This window comes from Elephas maximus, chromosome 21, assembly GCF_024166365.1.
Source record: "Elephas maximus indicus isolate mEleMax1 chromosome 21, mEleMax1 primary haplotype, whole genome shotgun sequence".
Classification (NCBI taxonomy): domain Eukaryota; kingdom Metazoa; phylum Chordata; class Mammalia; order Proboscidea; family Elephantidae; genus Elephas; species Elephas maximus.
The window spans coordinates 16,113,043-16,133,707 of NC_064839.1; the positions used below are offsets into that span (position 1 = coordinate 16,113,043).

General features: G+C 40.8%; 1 long non-coding RNA gene across 1 annotated transcript in view; it reads right to left on the reverse strand.

Moving 5' to 3' along the window:
* Window positions 1-2,354: 2,354 nt before the first annotated feature.
* The window catches only part of LOC126064542 (uncharacterized), a 34,772-nt gene continuing 16,461 nt past the window's right edge, over window positions 2,355-20,665 (reverse strand). The window contains exons 2-4 of the long non-coding RNA XR_007514569.1: window positions 3,485-3,554; window positions 2,632-2,694; window positions 2,355-2,454 (exon numbers count right to left, since the gene is read on the reverse strand). This is a non-coding gene — a long non-coding RNA (uncharacterized LOC126064542). The remainder of the gene's footprint in view (window positions 2,455-2,631; window positions 2,695-3,484; window positions 3,555-20,665) is intronic.

Consider the following 20,665-nt stretch of genomic DNA (forward strand, 5'->3'; position numbering starts at 1 on the left):
TGAATAGTAAAACAGCAGAGTAATAACCAGAAGTCTCCTCACAACTGGCCTCACGACGCACCCTCTTCTATACACATTTGAGCAGCCACCCACACCAGCTACCCACTCAGTGTGGCATCCTCGGCACCCCATGAACTTAAGGGGCTGTCCGACCTACATGCAGTGGCATCCCTGGTAACCCACCTACCATGTGCCCCGTGCAGCCCACCCACCATGTACTATCAGCATGAACCACTTAGAGAGGCACCCCAGCGCCCTGCCAACCATGTACCTTGCCTAGCCCACCCACCAAGCACCCCCTGCACAGACCACACAGAGAAGTGCCCCCGGAGCCCCACACACCATGTGCCCCACCCAGCCCACACAAAGTGTGCTCCCAGTGCCCCACCCACCATGCACCCCTCCCACACTCTATTCCCTCAGGCCATCTCCGCATACACAAAGGCCCTTTGCCCTCCCACCTCCACTGTACACCAATATATACCTAAGCAGAGGGAATACTTCATCCACTTCAGTAGCACTGCCACCCTGTGACTGTAAGGACAACCCGTCCTGCTGTCCAGAGGCCATGTTAACAACTCATGCCAATGTATAAAAACCATGCAGCCATACAAGAGCTGCAGAGGGATCCTAACCACCCAACAACACCTCTCACATCTCCACACAATCCTATAAGGGAAGACATACGCACCAAGTGTCAGAAGATTCCCATATGTAAGTGAGCCACCATACTCACCAGTGAGAGAAAATTACACCCACCCAACCAGCAGCACCAAAGTCATACACAGACCATGTTACGAAACAACATATAAAATAAGGTAGACAATTTATAGAGAAAGGGAAGAAGTTAAGTTCCAGATAGATCAAAGTAAAAACAAACAAAAAATAAAAAGATAAACATATAAATAAATAAAATAAAATCTAAATGTCTCAAAGACAGCAGTCAATTACAAATCATATGGAGAAACAGGATAAAATGGTTCAAGCAAGCAAACAGAATAAAGGACAGAAAAGCTTTCCGAGGAAGAACTGATAAAGAAACTATCTGACAAAGGCTTAAAAAAACTAGTATTCAGGCTCCTCAGAGAGATCAAGAAAAACACAGAAAAAAACTAGATTAATTCAGGAAAACAATGCAAGAACAAAACAATAAACTCAATAAAGAAACAGAATTCTTCTAAAAACATCTAGAGATTCAGAAGTTTAACAAAATAACAGAACTGAACAATGGGAGGGCACAGTAGTAGAATTGAAACAACTGAAGGAAGAATCAGCAAATTAGAGGACAAACCCCATGATATTACTCTGTAAGAGGAATAAAGAGAAAAAAGACTGAAGAAAAATAAAGCCTACAGGTTATGAGAGACATAATAAAGAGGAACAATATATGCATACTAGGGATCCCAGAAGGGGAAGACAGAGGAAAAAGTACAAAGAATTGTCAAGGAAATAATGGCAGAAAACTTCCCAAATATCATGAAAGATGACAAGATTTTCATCCGAGAAACTCAATAAACTCCATATAGGACAGACCACAAAGGAAATTCACCAAGACATACCATAATAAAAATTTCCAGTTCAAAAGACAAAAAAAATTTTGAGAGTGGCATGTGAAACACAAAATGTCACCTACAGAAGGGCCTCAATAAGAATAAGCTCTTATTTCTCATCAGAAATTATCCAGGCAAGAAGGCAGTAGGAAGGATGTATACAAAGTGCTCCCCCCCTTGCAGGGGGGAATCTTTTAACCAGGGATTATATATCCACCAAAACTGTCATTCAAAAATGAGGATGAAATTAGGACATTCTCAGATAAGAAGAAATAAAGGAAATTTGTAACCACCACAACAGTCTTATAAGAATTATTAAAGGGAGTCCTTCAGATAAAAAACCAACAACATCAAATAATAATGTGAGATAAAGACATGTGATAACATCACTCTGTTACCAACCCAGGTAAAGACACCACAACACTATTATGAAGTTAAAAAATGATTACAGGGATTCCAAGATACAAAGATGTAATCAACAACAATATCAAAACAAAAGGGGGAACAAATGGTATAATTATAAATTTTCCATATGGTGAGGAAGTCGAGGTGATTTCAAGACACAACAGACTATTTTAAATGTAGAATGTTTAACAACACACACACAAAACAGTATAACAAAATGGCTACAATAATTTTAAAACTCTGAACATCAAAAGGAATGACAAAGAATTGAATTGACCACCGATTGGAAGAAGAAATTGAATGAACACAGCAAATGAGGACTACCATGGAGCAGAGGTGCTCTGCTACCCATCCCAGCTCAGCATGGTCATCTTGAGACAAAGTCAAAAGCAATCCCGGGTACGGAGTAAAGGAAGGCAACTTCACAGTATTCTCAAAAAGAGACAAACTACGTAGACACACATGGAGGGATTCAAGGTGAGTGGAACATGATCCAGATCTAAAGAGGGAAAACACAGAAAGGAGGATGAGAAGTACAGGAGCCAGCTGCCCACAGAACAGGGAGAGGCCTAGAATTCAGAGTCAGGTATACGCACAAGCAGTGGTACCTGACCATTAGGGTGGGTGGCCCTCACTAAGCAATTGACCCATGGAGCCTCAGAGGGAGATGACTCACCCAACAGGACTCTAAGCAGACCTTCTCTCCCAGCACTTGAGCAGGGCAGGTCCTGACTGCAAGCTACAGCAAACACGAAGAGCCCAGATACCCACATCTATAGACCAATGAGTATGCTCCCCCTACCCCACCCTCCCAATCTTAAGCAGCGTAAAATCCCATAGCCCAAACACCCTGCCCAATCAAGAACCACAATTCGAAACTCCTCTCCCCTGACACACACATAGCCCCATCTGTCACCCTTCTCACCCACTTGACAAGTAGCAGTGTGTGACCGCATGCTCACCTGCCCATCACTTGCCCCCTCCCTGGCCCAGCAAGTGGCAGTGACCACATGCCCACACACTAGCCTGCCCATCACCCACCTCCCCCCCAACCGAGTGAGTGGCAGCAACCAAGCCCCTGCACGCTAGTGCACTAGCCTTCCACTGCCCAAACCCCCAACCAGGCAAGCAGCGGTGACTGTGTGCCCAGGCACTCAACAGTCCGTCACCCACCTCCCATCCCTCCCACACCCAGCAAGTGGTGGTAACTGCCAGCCCATGTGCTCGCCTGCCCACCACCCAACCCTCCCACCTGGTTAGCAGTGGTGACCACATTCCAGTGCTCCTGCCCACCCACCACACAGTCCCCTCAACCCTCTAAACTCCCTTCCCCCTTACCTGGTGAGTGATGGTGACTCTACCCCCACTTTCCCACAGCAGCCACCACACCCACCATCCTATCCACTTGAAAAGTGTTACTGCCCACTCCCATACCACTAAGCAGATGATAGATGGCAGCCAATGCCTGTCCAGCCACCCGACATGACAAACACAGAGACTCACACACTACCAGCAACTGCCCTCCTTACCTGGAGAAAGGTGGTGAACACTCCAGTGCTACCAGACCAGAGACCAGAATAGCATGCAAACTCCACCAACCTGGGTATATCAAAACAAAACAAAAATCAAAATGAAGCAAGCAAACATACAATCAATAAATAAATATAACACCTTAACTCCTTGAAGACAACAGACAATATCAAATCACATAAAGAAACGGGACAAGATGGCTCAAGCAAGTGACCAAAACAAAGGACCAGAAAACTTTCCTAAGAAAAAAAAATGGCAATCAAGCTACCTGATAAAGAATTCAGAAGACTTATATATAGGATCCTCAAAGAGATAAAGGAATACACAGACAAAACCAAGGAAAACAAAGATAAAATGCTAGAGGAACTCAGGAGAACAATACAAGAACACAATGACAAAATACATAGACAAGTAGAAACCTTAGAAAAACAGCAACTAGAAATCCAGAAGATCAACACTAGAATTTCAGAAGTAGATAACTCAGTGGAAGGATAAAGGAGTAGAATTGAATCAATGGAAGACAGAATCAGCGAAATAACAAATCACCTTGATACTGATTTGTTAGAGGAACAATCAGAAAAATGAATGAAGAAAATTGAAAACAGCATAGGAATTACGTGGGACACTATCAAAAAGGATAATTTACACACGATCAAAATTCCAGAACAGGAAAAGACAAAAAAACAAAAAGCACAGAGAAAATTTTTGAAGACTTGCTTGCAGAAAACTTCCCTAATATCATGAAAGATGAGAAGATACCCATCCAAGAAGCTCAATGAAACCAATATAGGATAGGTCCCAGAAGAAAATCACCGAGACATATCATAATCAAACTTTCCAAAACTAAAGACAAAGAATCCTGAGAGCAGCTCAGACAAAACAAAATGTTACCTACAAAGGGGAACAAACAAGACTAAGCTCTGATTTCTTGGCAGAAACCATGCAGGCAAGAAGGCAATGGCATGACATATACAACCCTGAAAGAAAAAATCTGCTAGCCAAGAATTATACATCCAGCAAAATTGTCTCTCAAGTACCATGGCAAAAGTAGGACATTTCCAGATAAACAGAAATTAAGAGAATTTGCAAAAACCAGACCAACCTTACAAAAAATACTAAAAAGAGTCATTTGGACAGAGAATCAACAATGTCAGATAACAACCTGGGAATAAGACACATGAAAACATCACTCAGATACCAACCCAGATAAAGAATATTCAAAAATAAAATAAAGTGTAAGACTGAAAACAGGGAATCAGAGACATCAATCTGCAAATCACAATTTCAAAACAAAAGGAGGAATAAATGACTTCCATACAGAGAGGAAGTCAAGGCGGTATCAACATACAGCAGGCTGTTTTTTTTAAGATAATAGTAAATTTCAGGTAATCATGAAGAAAATTAATAAACATATTCACCAAAATAAAAAAGAAGAAAATCATAAAGACTCAGTAAACACAAAATCAAAAGCAGCAAAGAAAATCCATAACCAATAAGAACTGAGCACAGAAAAGTACACACAACAAAGAAGTCTTCAAAACCCCACAACAAAATGACAGCAGTAAATTCATACCTATCAGTAGTTACACTGAATGCAAATGGACCAAATGTACAAGTCAAGAGTGGCAGGATGGATAAAAAAAATGACCCATCAACAGGGACAGATTACTCAATAAGCAAAGTATGCACAGGAGTAACTGTGCTTACTTACTAATCTGTACTGCACAGTTTCACCCTGCTTACTGTAAGCCAGTGTGTATCACGCTTACTGGGTAATAAGCTCTTGCTCATCAATATGCTGCTTACAAAACATACCTTAGACACAAAGATAAAAATAAGCTAAAAATCAAGGGATGAGAAAAAACATATCAACCAAACAATAACCAAAAAAGACCAGAAATGGCAATATTAATCTCTGATAAAAAAAGACTTTAAGGCAAAAACCAGCATAAAAGAAAAGAAAGGGCTTTACATAATGATTAAAGGGTTGTCTTGGTCATCTAGTGCTGCTGTAACAGAAATACCACAAGTGGATGGTTTTAACAAACAGAAGTTTAATCTCTCACAGCCCAGCAGGCTAGAAGTCCAAATTCAGGGCATCAGCTCCAGGGGAAGGTTTTCTCTGTTGGCTCTGGAGGAAGGTCCTTGTCATCAATCTTCCCCCAGACTAGGAGGCTTTCCATGAAGGAACCCCAGGTCCAAAGGACATGCTCTGCTCCTGGCACTGCTTTCTTGGTGATATGAGGTCACCCAGTCTCTCTGCTCATTTCTTTCTTTTATATCTCAAAGAGATTGGCTCAAGGCACAATACAATCTTGTAGATTGAGTCCTGCCTCAATAACATTAACTGCGGCCTATCCCACCTCATTAACATCATAGAGGTAGGATTTACAACAAAAAGGAAAATCACATCAGATGACAAAATGGTGGACAATCACACAATACTGGGAATCATGGCCTAGCCAAATTGATATATCTATTTTTGGGGAATACAATTCACTCCATGACAAAGGTAAATCCACCAAGAGGACATAACTATAATAACTAATCTACGGACACAATGACAGAGCTCCGAAATATATAAAACAAACTCCAAAAGAATTGAAAAGAGAAGCAGACAACTCCATAATACCAGGAGACAATAACACACCACTTTCAATAAAGGACAGAACAACTAGAAAGAAACTGACCAAAGATACAGAAAATCTAAACAACACAATCAACCAGCTTGATCACACAGACATATACAGAACACTCCACCCAACAACAGCACAATACACATCCTTTTCCAGTGCACATGGATCATTCTCCCGAACAGATGATATGTTAGGTACAGTGCAAGCATCAAAATAATACAAAGCATCTTCACCGATCATAACAATATAAAATTAGAAATCAATGACAGGAAGAACAAGGAAAAAATCAAATATATGGAAAATGAATAACACCCTACTTAAAAATCACAGGGTAATAGAAGAAATAAAAAAAGAAATTAAAAAATTCCTAGCATCAAACAAGAATGAAAAAACAACATAAAACCTTTGAACACAGCAAAAACAGTGCTCAGAGGTCAGTTTATAGTAATAAATGCACATATTAAAAAGGAAGAAAGAGCCAAAATCAATATCTTAGCCTTACAATGCCAACAAATAGAAAAACAGCAGCAAAAGAAGCCTGTAGTCACCAGAAGAAAGGAAATAATAAAGATTCCAAAACCAGAAACCACACTTGTTGCCATCAAGTCAATTCTAACTCATAGCAATCTATAGGACAAAGCAGAACTGCCCCATAGGGCTTCCAAGGAGAAGTTGGTGGATTCCAACTGCCAACTCTAAAAAAAAAACCCTGGCCCAGACAGCTTCACTGGAGAATTCTACCAAACATTTTATGTCCCTGATTAGATTTTGAAATGACCAGCAGCTCCAAGGGAGAAAGATGTGGCAATTGCTTCTGTAGAGATTTACAGCCTTGGAAACCCCTGCAGCTACATGACTCAGAAGCCTCCAGCCTGACCCATAGGCTTAGGACCATCCAGCATCTACAAACATATGAGCCATTTCTTGATATATAGACAAGAAGACAAAGTAAAGTATTATAATAACATGTGCAAGAAATGGAAATAGAAAACCGAAAGGGTAGAACACGGCATTTCTCAAGGTGAAAGAATTGAAGAAAAAATTCAAGCCTCGAGTTGCAATACTGAAGAATTCAATAGGGAAAATATTAAACGACACAGGAAGCATCAAAAGAAGACAGAAGGAATGCATAGAGTCAATATACTAAAAAGACTTAATCGACATTCAACCATTTCAAGAGGTAGCATATGATCAGGAACCACTGGTACTGAAGGAAGAGATCCAAACTGTACTGAAGGTGTTGGCAAAAAATAAGCCTCTGGGAATTGACAGAATACCAGTTGAGATGTCTCAACAAATGGATGTAGCACTGGAAGTGCTCACTCATCTATGCCAAGAAATTTAGAAGACAGCTACCTGGCCATCCAACTGGACAAGATCCATATTTATTCCTATTCCCAAGAATGGTGATCCAACTGAATGTGGAAATTAACAAACAATATCATTAATATCACATTCAAATAAAATTTTTCTAAAGACCATTCAAAAGCACTGCAGCAGTATATCGACAGGGAGCTGCCAGAAATTCAAGCTGGATTCAGAAGAGGATGTGGAATGAGGGATATCGTTGTTGCTGTCAGACAGCTCATGGCTGAAAGCAGAGAATACCAGAAAAATGCTTACCTCTGTTTTATTGACTACGCAAAGGCATTCAATGGTGTGGATCATAGCGAATTATGGATAACATTGTGAAGAATGAGAATTCCAGAACACTTAATTGTGCTTATGAGGATTTAGAGACAATCATTCAAAAATAACAAGGGAATACTGTGTAGTTTAATGTCAGGAATGGTGTGTGTCAGGGCTGTATCCTTTCATCATACCTATTCAATCTGTAGGAGCCCTGGTGCTACAGTGGTGAAGAGCCATGGCTGGCAATTACAACATCGGGAGTTTGAATCCAGCAGCCACTCCTTGGAAACCCTATGGGGCAGTTCTACTCTGTCCTAGAGGGCCACTACCAATCAGAATTGACTCGACAGCAATGGGTTTGGTTTTTTATTTTATTCAATCTGTATCATGAGCAACAATCCGAGAAGCTGAACGATATGAAGAAGAATGGGATATCAGGACTGGAGAAAGACTCATTAACAACCTGTGATATGCAGATGACAAAACCTTCCTTGCTCAAAGTGAAGGCGACTTGAAGCACTTACTGATGAAGATCAAAAGCTACAGCCTTCAATATGAATTACGCCTCAACACAAAGAAAACAAAAATCCTCACAACTGGACTTCCAGCCAACATGGCACCATAGACAGAAGCACAACGCCGTCCCTCCACAGCAAAGACCTGAAAAACTAAGTAAGACACAGACAAACATCACTCCTGGAAACCAAAGTGTTAAATGAAGAGATAAAGAACTCAGCCAAGCACCGAATGGAATAAGAAACCTACAGAGACAGAGAGGGGGGAGAAATACATACGGAGATTCTCTGTCAGGTAACGTAGCACGGATCTGCCATCTTGAACTCCTATGGGAGGATCGGCAGACAGGGAGCATGGGAAAGCAGCTTCACCGGGCTCCCAGCAGGAGACAGAGTACCTGGTAACTAGCAATACATGCTTTCCCACCCCTCATCCTCTCCCCACTGCTCTACTTCCATGCTTCCTGGCTGGCAGCGGTGGCTCTGCTGGCCGGGAAGTGCAGCATCTGTGCCACTTGGATTCACCCCGCACACAAGATCGGTGGACAGAGAGTACAGGAAAGCAGCTTCACAAAGTTCCCAACAGGAGACAGGGCACCCAGTAGTCAGCTAACCCCACCCTTCTACCCCACCCCACCCCTCAGCCTCCTCTGCTTCCCAAATGCTGCAATCTCTTGGCCGGGAGGCAACTGCTTCCTCCCAGGCCACTTGGATTTGCCCCGCCCACGCTGGTCAGCTACCTGAGTGCCATTTGTCTGTTGCTGTTTCTTTTGGTTTCTTCCATGCCTCCCACCACCTCCCCTGCCCCTTCTCTCCAACACCTGGCTCCATGTGCCATCTTTGCTTCTTCTTGAAAGGCTGTGAAGCACTGCTCAACTGGGGAACGATGCCCCAGCCCAAGACACCATGCTGGTGGGATCCCCCCAGGGCTCTTCTCTTTCTTTTTTGCTTTGTTTTGTTTTGCTTTGTTCTGTTCTGCTTTGTTTGTTTTCTTTTTCTTTTCACGGCTTGAAGCCCCTTCTAGCGGGGCTGCACTGCATGACTTAGGAGCCACTTCCACAGTCGGTGGAATCCCTGGGGGCATTTCTTTTTTCTCTTCTTTTTTTTTCCCCCTCTTTCCTTTCTGTCTTTCTTCATTTCTCAGGTCTTGTCTCTCTGTACTTACATTCTTTTCTTGTCTCCTCAATACCTGGCACTGTGTGACATCTATACCCCTCTGGTCAGGCTATGCTGTGCAGCCTGGGAGCTACTCCCTGGTCTTTGCAGCCGAACTGGTGGGAACCCTGGGAGTTTGTCTTTTCTTTTTCTTTTCAAATTTTTATCTAGTTACCTTGTTTCTTTTTTTCCTTTTTGTTTTTCTCCATTTCTTGGTTTCTCATATCTCCATTCCAATGGTGAGCTCCCTTGGCACTCTTTTTATTTGTTTGTTTTTGGCTCCTGTTTCTCTCTCCACTCTTTCCCATACCCTCCCCCCATTAGCTCCACACATCACAACCTCCCTCCTCTTTCCTGCCTACCTGCACCTTGCACTGAACATCACACCCCCAAGCAGCACATGCACGGCCTACCAGAACCTACCCAGCACTGATTCTTGGCCCACCCTGTCGCCCCTAGTATGTGTCACAAACAACCCATCCCAGCCCCTCCCCTTCAGCTGGACCTGCCCGGTTACAGCATAGCTGAGCCACTGGACCTGCCCATTGGAAAGAGAGCTGAAAAGTATTGTGACCACAGACGAGCAAACAACAAAGAACACACAGTCTGCCTGCTCAGACATAACAAAATTAATTAAAAAGCAGGATGAAACAAACAGATCTGTAATCAATAAACGAAGAAAACAACTACTGAATGTCCTGAACACAGCAGACAATATCACATTAAAAAAAAAAAAAAAGGATGGTTCCAGTAGGCATCCAAAATAAAACACCCGGTGACGTTCCAGTAGAAGAAAAGGCACTAGAACTACCTGACATGGAATTCAAATCTCTAATATTCATATCTATCCAAGAGCTGAAGCAAAAAGCAGACAAAAATGAGGAAAAAATAGACAAATTCATGGAAAATACCAAAAAAAGTAAGAATAAAAAATGCTAAAATAAATTCACAACTTGAAATCATACAAAAACAACAATTAGAAATCCAAAAGATAAATAAGATTTGAGAAATGGACAATGTCATAGAAGGGCTGAGGAGCAGGTTTGAAATAATGGAAGACAGGATCAGCGAAATTGAAGACAAACACTTGGATACAACTCTGAGGAAAAATCAGAAAAAAAAAAAAAAAAAGAAAGAAAAGAAAAATGAAGAAACCCTGAGAATTATGTGGGATACAATTAAAAGCAAAAATTTGCAAGTGATCGGAGTTCCAGAACAGGGGGAGAAAATGGAGAACACAGAAAGGATCACTGAAGTACTGCTGACAGAAAACTTCCCTAATATCACGAAAGATGAAAAGCTGACCATCCAAGAAGCTCAACGAATCGCATATATTATTGACCCCAAAAGAAAATTACCAAAATATATCATAATCACACTTGCTAAAACTAAAGACAAAGAAAAAGTCCTGAGAGCAGCTTGAGTCACATACAGAGGAGAAAGAATAAGACTAAGCTCTGATTGTTAGGCAGAAAACATGCAGGTAAGAAGGCAATGGGATGACATATATAAAACCTTGAAAGGAAAAAATTGCCAACCAAGAATAGTATATATATATATATACATATACATAAAATACATCCTGCAAACCTCCTGTTCAAATATGATAGTGAAATTAGGACATTTACAGATAAACAGAAATTAAGGGTGTCTCAGTTTTCAGTTATCTAGTGCTGCCATAATAGAAATACCACAAGTGTATGGCTTTAACAAAGAGAAGTTTATTCTCTCACAGTGTAGTAGTTTACAAGTCCAAATTCAGAGTGTCAGCTCCAGGAGACAGCTTTTCTCTGTTGGCTCTGGAGGAAGATTCCTTGTCATCAACCTTCCTATGGTCGAGGAGCTTCTCAGGCACAGGGACCCAGGTCCAAAGGATGCACTCTGCTCCTGATGCTGCTTTCTTGGTGGTATGAAGTTCCAAACTCTCTGCTTGCTTCCCTTTAATCTCTTGAGAGATAAAAGGTGGTGCAGGCCACATCCCAGGGAAACTCCACTTACATTGGATCGAAGAGATGACCTGAGTAAGGGTGGTGTTACAATCCTACCCTAATCCTCTCAACATAAAATTATAATAAAAAAAATGGAGGACAACCACAGAATACTGGGAATCATGGCCTAACCAAGTTGAAACACACATCTTTGGGGAGACATAATTCAATCCATGACATTGGAATATGTAAAAACCAAACCAAACTTACAAGAATTATTAAAGGGAATCCTTCAGTCTGAGAACAAACATCAGACCACAGCCCGAATCTAGGATGCAAGATTGTACCAGCCAGATACCAACCTAGGAAATGAACTGTCAAGGACTATCCAAAACCAAAAGAAATACAACAGACAACCAGAGAGGTTAATCTGTGAATGACAACGTCAGAACAATAAAAGAGGGAATAAATGGTGTAGATATGGAACTTTCTATTGGAGAGGAAGGCAAGGCGATACCAACTAATAATAGACTGGTTCAAACCTAGGAAGATAAGGGAAAGTTTAAGGTAACCACAAAGAAAGTTAACAAACCTACTCATCAAAATAAAGAAGAAAAACAAAAAGTCTCAACAAAAACAAAAGTAATGAAAAAGAAAGCCACAAACAAAAAAGAATTTCGCATAGGAGAATAAGAGGAAATAAGAAAACATCAGCATCACAAAAAAAAAGCACTACACAATGACAGCAATAACCTCGCACCAATCAATAATTTCACTGAATGTAAATGGCCTAAATGCACCCATAAAGAGACAGAGAGTGACAGAATCGATTAAAAAAGAAAACAGGATCCATCAATATGCTGTCTATGAGAGACACACCTTAGAAACAAAGATGTAAATTTATTGAAAATCAAAGGATGGAAAAAAAAATATCAAGCAAATAACTTCCAAAAAAGAGCAGGAGTGGCAATACTAATCTCAGATAAAATAGACTTTAAAACAAAATCCACCATAAAAGACAAAGAAGGGCACTATATAATGATTAAAGAGATGATTCATCATGAAGACTTAACCATAACAAACATCTACACACCCAATGACAGGGCTCCAAAATACATAAAACAAACTCTAGCAGCACTGAGAACAGAAATTGACAGTTCCAAAATCAAAGTAGGACACTTCAACACACCACTCTCAGTAAAGGACAGAATATCTAGAAAGAAACTCAACAAAGTTACAGAAGAGCTAAAGGGCACAATCAGCCAGCTTGATCTCATAGACATACATAGAACACTCCACCCAACAGCTGCAAAGTACACATTCTTTTCCAGCACACTTGGAACGTTCTTCAGAATAGACCACATCTTAGGCCGCAGAGCAACCCTCAACAAAATCCAAAACACTGAGATAATACAAAGTATCTTCTCTGACCACAATGCCATCAAAGTAGAAATTAACAACAGGAAGAGCAATGAAAAAAAAAAAAATCAATTACATGGAAGCTGAATAACACCCTCCTTAAAAACTAACTGGGTAATAGAAAATATGAAGAGATGGAATCAAAAAATTCTTAGAATCAAATGAGAATGAAAACACATCATACCAAAACCTTTGGGACACAGCAAAGGCAGTCCTCAGAAGTCAATTTATAGCAATAGATGCACATATCAAAAAAGAAGGGACAAAATCAACACTCTAGCTACACAACTAGAACAAATAGAAAGAGAAAAGCAAAAGAAGCTCTGAGCCACCAGTACAAAGGAAATAATAAAGATCAGAACAGAAATAAATGAAATAGAGAATAGAAAAACAATAGAAAGAATCAACAAAACCAAAAGTTGTTTCTTTGAAAGGATCAACAAAATCGACAAACCACTGGCCAAACTGACAAAAGGAAAACAGGAGAGGATGCAAATAACCCAAACAAGAAATGAAACGGGGGAGATGTTACAACAGACCCAGCTGCAATAACAAGGACCATAACAGAGTATTATGAAAAATTATACTCCAAGAAATTTGAAAACCTAGAGGAAATGGATACATTTCTAGAAACACACTACCTACCCAAACTAACACCAAATGATGTTGAAAATCTGAACAGACCCATAATAAGAGATTGAAAAGGTAATTTAAAAAAAAAGAAAAACTCCCAACAACAAAAAAAAAGCCCTGGCCCAAATGGCTTCACTGGAGAATTCTACCAAACATTTAGAGAAGAGCTTACGCCCGTACTACTCAAACTATTTCAGAACATAGACAAGGAAGTGATACTTCCAAATTCATTTTATGAACCAAGATAACCCTGATACCAAAACCAGGCAAAGACACCACAAAAAAAGAAAATTACAGACCAATATCTCTCATGAATATAGATGCAAAATTCTCAACAAAATTCTAGCCAACAGAATGCAGCATCATATCAAAAAAATAACACACCATGGCCAAGCAGGCTTCATATCAGGCATGCAAGGCTGGTTTAATGTTAGAAAATCAATCAACGTAATCCACCACATAAATAAAAGGAAAGAAAAGAACCACATGATCATCTCAGTCGACACAGAAAAGGCATTCCACAAAGTCCAACACCCATTCCTGATAAAAAAAACTCTCAATAAAATGGGTATAGAAGGGAAATTTCTCAACATAATGAAGGGCATCTATGCAAAACCAAAAGTCAACATCACTCTTAATGGAGAGAGGCTAAAAACATTCCCCTTGAGAACAGGAAGAAGACAAGGATGCTCTTTATCACCACTCCTATTTAAAATTGTGCTGGAAGTCCTAGCTAGAGCACTATGGCAAGAAAAAGAAATAAAGGGCATCCAAATTGGTAATGAAGAAGTTAAACTCTCCCTATTTGAGGATGATATGATACTATTCATAGGAAACCCAAAAGACTCCACCAGAAAACTACAGGAACTAATAGAAAGATTCAGGAGAGGAGCAGGATACAAGATAAACATACAAAAATCAGCTGGATTCCTATACACCAATAGAGAGAATGATGAAATGGAAAGCAAGAAAACAATACCATTTACAATAGCCCCTAAAAAAAAAAAATACTTAGGAATAAATCTAACCAGGGATGTAAGAGACCTCTACAAAGAAAACTACAAAACACTACCGCAAGAAACCAAAAGAGATCTACATAAATGGTAAAACATACCATGCTCATGGATAGGTAAACTCAACATTGTGAAATAACAATTCTACCCAAAGTGATTTACAAATACAATGCAATCCTGATTCAAATACCACCATTCTTTAAAAAGATGGAAAAAATTATCATTAACTTTATATGGCAAGGGAAAAAGCCTGAATAAGTAAAGAACTATTGAAGAAGAAAAATAAAGTAGGAAGACTCACACTACTTGACCTCAGAACCTACCGTACAGCTACAGTAGTCAAAACAGCCTGGTACTGGTACAATGACAGATACATTGACTAATCAAACAGAATTGAGAACCCAGATGTAAATCCATCCACCTACAGTCACCTGATCTTTGACAAGGGCCCAAAGTACATCAAACAGGGGAAAAGACAGTCTTTTTAACAAATGGTACTGGCAAAACTGGATGTCCACCTGCACGAAATTAAACAGGATCCATACCTCACACCGTATAACAAAAACTAATTCAGAATCGATCAAAGATCTAAATATAAAGCCAAAAACTATGAAGTTCATAGAAGAAAAAATAGGAACAACGCTGGAGGCCCTAATACATGGCATTCACAGGATACAAACCACAACTAACAACACACAAACTCCAGAAGCTAGGTAACTGGAATCTTCTAAAAACTAAACACTTCACCAAAAGAGTAAAAAGAGACCCTACAGACATGGAAAAAAAAATTGGCTATTTCAAATCAGACAAAGGTCTCATCTCTAGAATCTACAAAAAAATCCAACACCTCTATAACAAAAAGACAAATAATCCAATTAAAAAATGGGTGAATGAAATGAACACTTTCCCAAAGAAGACATTCAAGCGACCAACAGACACATGAGGAAATGGGATCACTAGAGAAATGCAATCAAAATCACAATAAGATACCATCTCACCCCAGCATTACCAGCACCAATCAAAAAAGCAGGAAATAACAAATGTTGGAGAGGCTGCAGGGAGATGGGAACTCTTAAGCACTGCTGGTGGAAATGCAAAATGATACAACTATTTTGGAAAATGGTATGGCTCTTTCTTAGAAAGCTAGAAATAGAAATGCCATATGATCCAGCAATCCCACTCCTAGGAATATATCCTAGAGAAATAAGAGTTGTCACATGAATAGACATATGCACACCCATGTTCACTGCAGCATTGTTCACAATAGCAAAAAGATGGAAACAACCTAGAAGCTCATCAACAGATGAATGGATAAACAAACTGTGGTACATACACACGATGGAGTATTACGCAACAATAAAGAACAACGATGAATCTGTGAAGCATCTCATAACACGGATGAATCTGGGGGGCATTATGCTGAGTGAAATAAGTCAATCACAAAAGAATAAATATTGTATGAGACCACTACTGTAAAACTCATGTAAAGGTTTACACACAAAAATAAACAATCTTTGATGGTTATGAGGGAGGGGAGGGGTGAGGATGAAAAAACACTAAATAGACAATACATAAGTGGTAACTTTGGTGAAGGGTAAGACAGCACACAATACTGGGGAAGCCAGCATAATTTGTACACAGCAAGGTCATGGAAGCTCCACAGATACATCTGAACTGCCTCAGGGGCCAAATTGCTGGGCTGAGGGCTGTGGAGACCATGGCCTCGGGGAACATCTAGCTCAACTGGCATAACATAGTTTATAAAGAAAATGTTCTACACTCTGTTGTGGTGAGTAGCATCTTAAAAGTCTGTGAGCAGCCATCTAGGATACTCCACTGGTCTCACCCCTTTGGGAGCAAGGAATAATGCAGAAAACTAAAGATACAAGGGCAAGATTGGTCCAAAGGACTAATGGACCACATCTACCGTGGCTTCTACCAGACTGAGTCCAGTACAACTAGATGGTGCCCAGCTACCACCACTGACTGCTCTGACAGGGATCAAAATAGAGGGTCCCGGACAGAGCTGGAGAAAAATGTAGAACAAAATTCTAACTCAAAAAGAAAGACCAGGCTTGCTGGCCTGACAGAGAATGGAGAAACCCTGAGACTATGGCACCCGGACACCCTTTCAGCTCAGTAATGGAGTCACTCCGAAGGTTCCCCCCTCAGCCAAAGATTGGATAGGCCCGTAAAACAAAATGAGACTAAAGGGGCACACCAGCCCTGGGGCAAGGACTAGAAGGCACGACGGGACAGGAAAGATGGTAATAGGGAACCTAAGGCTGAGAAGGGAGAGGGTTGACATGTTGTGGGATGGTTAACCAATGTCATAAAACAATATGTGTACTAACTGGTTAGAAACTAGTTTGTTCTGTAAAACCATCATCTAAAGTACAATAATAATAGTAATAATAAATCCTCACAACTGGACCGATAAGCAACATCATGATAAACAGAGAAAAGACTGAAGTTGTCAAGGATTTCATTTTACTTGGATCTACAATCAACACCCATGGAAGCAGCAGTCAAGAAATCAAAAGATCATCACATTGGGCAAATCTGCTGCAAAAGACCTCTTTAAAGTGTGGAAAAGCAAATATATCACCTTGAGGACTGTGGTGTGCTTGACCCAAGTCATGGCGTTTTCAACTGCCTTATATGCATGCGAAAGCTGGACAACAAATAAGGAAGACCAAAGAAGAATTTAAGACTTTGAATTGTGGTATTGGAGAAGAACATTGAACACACCATGAACTGGGAAAGAACAAACAAATTTGTCTTGGAAGAAGTACAACCAGAATGCTTCTTAGAAGCAAGGATGGAAAGACTTCATCTCACATACTTTGGACATGTTATCAGGAGGGAGCAGTCCCTGGAGAAGCACACAATGCTTGGTAAAGTAGAAGGTCACAGAAAAAGAGGAAGACCCTCAGTGAGATGGATTGATATGGTGGCTGCAACAACGGGCTCAAGCAAATCAAGGATTGTGAGGATGGCGCAGGGCCAGGTAGTGTTTCGTTCTGTTATACATAGGGTCACTATGAGTTGGAATTGACTTGACAGCACCTAACAACAATAATTATATATATATGTGTGTATATTATATATATATACCCCCCTCCACGTGTCTGTCAGTTTGTCATACTGTGGCAGCTTGCATGTTGCTGTAATGCTGGAAGCTATGCCACTGGTACTCAAACACTAGCAGGGTCACCCATGGTGGACAGGTTTCAGCTGACCTTCCAGACTAAGACAGACTAGGAAGAAGGACCAGGCAGTCTACTTCTGAAAAAAATTAGCCAGTAAAAACCTTATGAATAGCAGCAGCTCTGATACAGTCCAGAAGAGGAGCTGCTCAGGTTGGAAGGCACTCAGAGATGACTGGGAACAAGCTGCCTCCTTAAAGTAGAGTCGACCTTAATGATGTGGATGGAGTCAAGCTTTCAGAACCTTCATTTGCTAATGTGGCACAACGCAAAATGAGAAGAAACAGCTGCAAACACCCATTAGTAATCAGAAAATGGAATGTATGAAGTATGCATCTAAGAATATTGAAAATCATCAAAAATGAAATGGAACGCATAAACATCAATACCCTATGCATTAGTCAGCTGAAATGGACTGGTATTGGCCATTTTGAATTGAACAATCAAATGTGGTCTACTATGCCAGGAATGACAGCTTGAAGAGGAAGGGCATTGCATTCATCGTCAAAAGAACATTTCAGTATCTATCCTGATGTACAATGCTGTCAGTGATAGCATAATATCCATATGCCTACAAGGAAGACCAGTTAATATGACTATTATTCAAATGAATGCACCAACCTCTAAGGCCAAATATGAAGATTTTTACCAACTTCTGCAGTCTGAAATTGATCAAAAATGCAATCAAGATGCATTGATAATTACTGGTGATTGGAATGTGAAAGTTGGAAACAGAATTGGTAGTTAAAAAATATGGCTTAGTGATAGAAACAATGCCGGAGATCACACGACAGAATTTTGCAAGGCCAATGATGTATTCATTGCAAATATCTTTTTCAACAACATATACAGTGACTACACACATGGACCTCACCAGGTGGAATACACAGGAATCAAATCAACTACACCTGTGGAAAGAGACGATGGAAAAGCTCCATATCATCAGTCAGAACAAGGCCAGGGGTCGACTGCAGAACAGACCAACAATTGCTCATATGAAAGTTCAAGGTGAAACTAAAGAAAATTAGGACAAGTCCACAAAAACCAAAATATGATTTTGAGTATATCCCACCTGAAGTTACAGGTCTTCTCAAGAACAGATTCGACGCATGGAACGTTAATGACAGAAGATCAGACGAGTTGTGGAAGGACATCATACATGAAGAAAGCAAGAGGTCATTAAAAAGACAGGAAAGAAGGAAAACACCAAAATGGATGTCAGAAGAGATCCTGAAAGTTGCTCTTGAACATAAAGTAGCTAAAGCTTCCCCTGAAGAAGGACTCCACTACACTGCCCAAAATTTATACTGTTACTCTTTCTCCCAGCCTTCCCCAAAGGGATCTACTGCCTTGTATGAGAGTGACTGTTCATTGGGGAAAAGAAAATAATTAGATTTTTTAGATATTACTGGATATTGGCTCTGAACTGACACTAATTCCAGGATACCCAAAATGTCACTGTGGCCCACGAGCCAGAGCAGGAGCATATGTAGGTCAGATTATTAACGCAGTTTTAGCTCAGGTTCAGCTCACAGTGCATGCAGCGGTCCCCTGAATTCATCCTGTAGTAACTTCCCCACTCCCAGAATGCATAAATGGAAGAGATATACTCAGCAACTTGTAGAACGTCCACAGTGGATCCCTGACAAGTGGAGTAAGAGCTATTATGGTAGGAAAAGCCAAGTGGTAACCATTAGAACTGCCCCTACCTAGGAAAATAGTAAACCAAAAGCAATACCACATTCCTGGAGGGATTGCAGAGATTACTGCCAACATCATGGACTTGAAGGATGCAAGGGTGGTGATTCCTACCACATCCCCATTCAGCTCGCCTATTTGGCCTGTGCAAAAAACAGATGGATCTTGGAGAATGACAGTGAATTACCAAAAACTTAACCAGATGGTGACTTCAATTACAGCTGCTGTTCCAGATGTGGTTTCATTGTTTGAGCCTATTAATACATCTCCTGGTACCTGGTATGCAGCTACTGATACGGCTAATACCTTTTTACTCATACTTGCTTTGAAGGGCCACCAGAAGGCACGTTTGCCTTCAACTGGCAAGGCCAGCAACATACCTTCAGTGTCCTACCTCAGAAGTACATCTACTCTCCAGCCCTATGTCATAATTTAGTCTGCATGGAACATGACCATCTTTCCCTCACCCAAGATGTCACGCTGGCTCATTATGCTGATGATATTATGCTGACTGAACCTAGTAAGGAAGAAGCATCAATGACTCCGGACTTATTGGCAAAACATTTGCCTGCTAGACCATGGTAAATTAATCTGACAAAACTTCAGGCACCTTCCACTTCAGTGAAATGCGAGGGGTCCAGTGGTGTGGAGCATGTTGAGATATTCCTTCTAAAGTGAAGGAATATCTGGCCCCTCTCACAACTAAAAAGGAGGCACAAAACCTGGTGGGCCTGTTTGGATTTTGGAGGCAATATATCCAAGTCAGTATTTGGCATGAGCTGCCCATCATGAACTGAGTGTTGTCTGACCCACAGAGTCATAAAATCGGACATGCACAGCAGAGCCCCATCATTAAATGTAAGGGATGTATACAAGATCAGGCCCAAGCAAGCCCTGAATGCACAAGTAAGTTGCATAAGGAAGTGGCCCAAATGCCCATGGTCTCCACTTCTGTCACAGTATCTGCCCTCTCCCGGTCCGCACTTACTGCATCATGGGGAGTTCCTTATGCCCAGTTGACTGAGGAATGAAAACTCGTGCCTGGTTTGAAGACAGTTCTGCACGATATACTGGCACCACTCGCAAGTGGACAGCAGCTGCACTACAGCCCCTTTCTGGAACCTTCCCAAAGGACAGTGGTGAAGGAAAATCCTCCCGATGGGCAGAACTTCAACCAGTGGACTTGGCTGTTCACTTTGCTTGGAAGGAGAAATGGCCAGATGTGCGACTGTATACTGATTCATGGGTTGCGGCCTGTGGTTTGGCTGGATGGTCAGGCACTTGGAAGGAACACAACTGGAGAGTTGGAGACAAGGAGATATGGGGAAGAGGTATGTGAATA